The sequence below is a fragment of the Aptenodytes forsteri genome, unplaced genomic scaffold (assembly GCF_000699145.1).
Source record: "Aptenodytes forsteri isolate BGI_AS27 unplaced genomic scaffold, ASM69914v1 Scaffold132, whole genome shotgun sequence".
Taxonomy (NCBI): domain Eukaryota; kingdom Metazoa; phylum Chordata; class Aves; order Sphenisciformes; family Spheniscidae; genus Aptenodytes; species Aptenodytes forsteri.
In genome coordinates, this window is record NW_008795520.1 from 4,720,189 (window position 1) to 4,723,375 (window position 3,187).

Sequence of the window (3,187 nt, forward strand, 5' to 3'; positions counted from 1 at the left end):
ACAGTCTATCAAACCTCTGGGACTTGTTGACTGTGTATAGACTGCTTGGGGGGACCCAGATCCTCAGCTGTCCTTTCTAATCTGCAACCTAAAGTCAAGACAAAGGCTGGCAGGAGGAGAATATAGGACACAACTGACTGCTTTCAGCCCACGTATTTTAATGCCAATGCATTTCTGTAACTGTATATATAATAAGCATGGACAAAATTACAATAGGTCTGTGAACTGGGAATACCATCTTCATGGCATGTGTATACCATAGGCCCAACTCCTCACTGAATCAAATTTCTATAAACCACTGCAGTGAATTTGGACTTTCACCTGTACCACACCCCACTTTCCCAATGTATTCAATTCTGGCAGCCTCACTATTCTGTAGGTAAGGACACGCTCTTACCCCCACGTAAGAGAGGGCACGAAGGGGCAAAGGCTAGAAATGAAGCTGGAAGAGTCTTCTCTTTCTTATATCACGCATTAACTAACTTGCCTGACACCAGCCAGACTGGCAGCATCTAGAGCAGAAAATCAAGCCAGTGAATCAGGGTACGAGCCGGGGAGCTCAACCATCCATCCCTCCAGTTCTTAGTGTGGTCCTGGGCACAGTTTTGGCCCAGGCCAACCAGCGCTCTCCCAAACTGTACCCAAGCACAGTCCAGGAGTTAGCATGGGCCAGGACTGTTCCCAATAGGTAGTTTGCATGTGACCACATGGTTTTGGAGGGCAAAAGGGTTTATCTGTCACACCACGGCCAGACAGTGTTACTCAGCCACAAAGCAGAGCGCAACTCCTGCCCCTGCCTGGTTTATTAGCACAGACATAGCCACATGCCACCCAGGCTTGTGCCTTGGGCTTTGGCCAGTGACCCAATGTACCTGCCTCTGCTTTGATCAGGACACATCTCTGAGCCAGCCGTGCAAGTCCTCTCCTCCACTTTGTTCCAGTGCAAAGTCAAACTAACTTCAACTACAGGTGGCTTCAACTATCACATCTGACACTGAGCGGAGAGGTGTTGATGCAGCCAGCGCCACCTCCCACGTAGGAGTTGAACCTGCCCCCAGGAGCATCTCACCCTGCTTTGCTCCACAAGCCCAAAGCCCACCAGGTGAGCACCTGGGCGTACCTGAGTTGTAGACAGGGGGGAAGATGATGCCATGGTTCCCTGTTTCTCCACTGGAAGGGCTTCATTTTGACTTCACGCCGCAGCAAGCAGAAGAGGTGCCTCATTGGGCTGGCATCACAGTGGCGGCAGCAGTAGCCCAAGCCTTGGCACGTGGCCTCCACAGGACCCTCCTGCCCCAGCCCCAGCATGATGGTCCTCCCCTCACTGCTCCAGCCAAGGAGGGCCTCAGACTTGACCACAGGGGTGCCGCAGGCCAGCCGAGAACTTTAGTTGCCCAAACAGGTTGTGCATGATGATAGACTGGGCTCAAACCCAGGCTAAGCACACACTACTGACATACCCTCAGCAAGTCTGTGGCACAGCCATGAAATGAAGCTGGATGTCCTGAGGCCACTAGTCCTTCCTTCCTTAGCCTTGTATTCCTGTGAATATAAACCAAACCTTGCAATGGCAGAAGAGCAGTGGCATTCAGTTATTTTGTCCTCATTTGATAAAAATGAAAAGAGGAGGGTGCCTGCATAGCTGATCTGCTGCATTTTACCTCCTGCGTTCTCTGACAGAGAAACCCGACCTCTCAGGAGGCTGCATTAGCAAGCACCCCAGCTCAGAGGCAGCACCCCCCATTCCTCTTCCACCACCTGGGCAGCACAGCATCTTCTCTCCACGGCACTGAGCTGAGGAAAGCCAGTGGTTTACAGGCAGTATGGAAACCTGTACTGTGCACTCTTCTCATTTCCTCTGGAATCCAGTGTTAGGTGTTGTCCAGCTTTCCAATGGGATATGAAAGAGGTTAGGAAGAAAGCTAAAGGATGTTTCTTACATTTACTTAAGAAACATTCAGGTCCTGTTATGTTCTAAGGGAGGGCACTGGCACAGGAGAGAGATCAGGACTGTTCCAACAGGGCAATTCCTATGTTCCCAAGCAGGTCAGGAGAGATTGCAGAGAAAAGCAAACATTGCAAAAACCTTTTGCAACGCAAAACTCAACAAACAATTGCAAATTGTTTGAGTTAAAGCAGAGAAATTGCTTGAATGGGTTTTGAACCCTTTTCCTTCTTCCTAATAATTTTCTGTTTTTGCAAGCATGCTCCTGGAATGAGAAGTCTCATAGTTTAGGGATATGTTCACGCTGGGAACATTCACGTGACCTTTCAGATCACATTCCTCCTATTTATAAGAGTATTAGTCATCCACTTAGAGAGCAGAACTAATACCATGTTTGTTAAATGACTAAATGTGCACTATGAATAACTAGCAGTGGGTACTTAAAACCGTAGTTATATCCAGGAGCACACAGAGAATCCATAGCTAGCACACATTTAGACAAAGCACAAATAATACTGCTGCACATAAAATACATTTGAAAGACAGTCTGAAGACAGGAAGAAAGGGCTAAATTCATCAGATAGATAGATTATTTTCCAGAGATAGTTCATCTAGTTATTTAGACATATAGGATAGCTGGCAAGAGCGCATGACAGCTGAAGACTTAAATTTGAAAAAAGTCCAGGCAGAACTGTAAGATGAAGAGGATGGAACACAACTCCGCTGGAGCTTGGCCATTACACTACACAGAAAATGTCAGCAGCGTTGTACTACAAGTTTGCAACTTTGTCACTGGCAAAACACGGGGTTTAGGAGCTCTGAGTAATGCCTAACTTGTTAACTAATATGTTGCTCAACTTAGCTTCAGGGAAAGCACAATACAAGCCATATGTGTTATTAGCCCCAACACGTTTGTGAGCCCCAGCCAACATGAGTAAATTTTCTGTGCCTCAGATCTTACCAGTGTCTCCAGCAAACTGCCACAAGCAGTATCAGTTCCCGGGTCAGGAGAAATGGTACTTGCCAGGTGCTGAGGACTTCCCTGATCTGCATGCAGTAATATCAGCACTTTGGGAAGCATTTAGCAGGACAAGATAGATGTAGTCAGTGCACTCAGACCATTTTGGTGAAACCATACGAGTGCACAAATCTGGCAGGAGAAAATCTGGAGGAGAGGAGAGGAGAGGAGAGGGAGAGGAGAGGAGAGGGGGAAAAAAGGAAAGAGAAAAGAGGAAAGAAAAG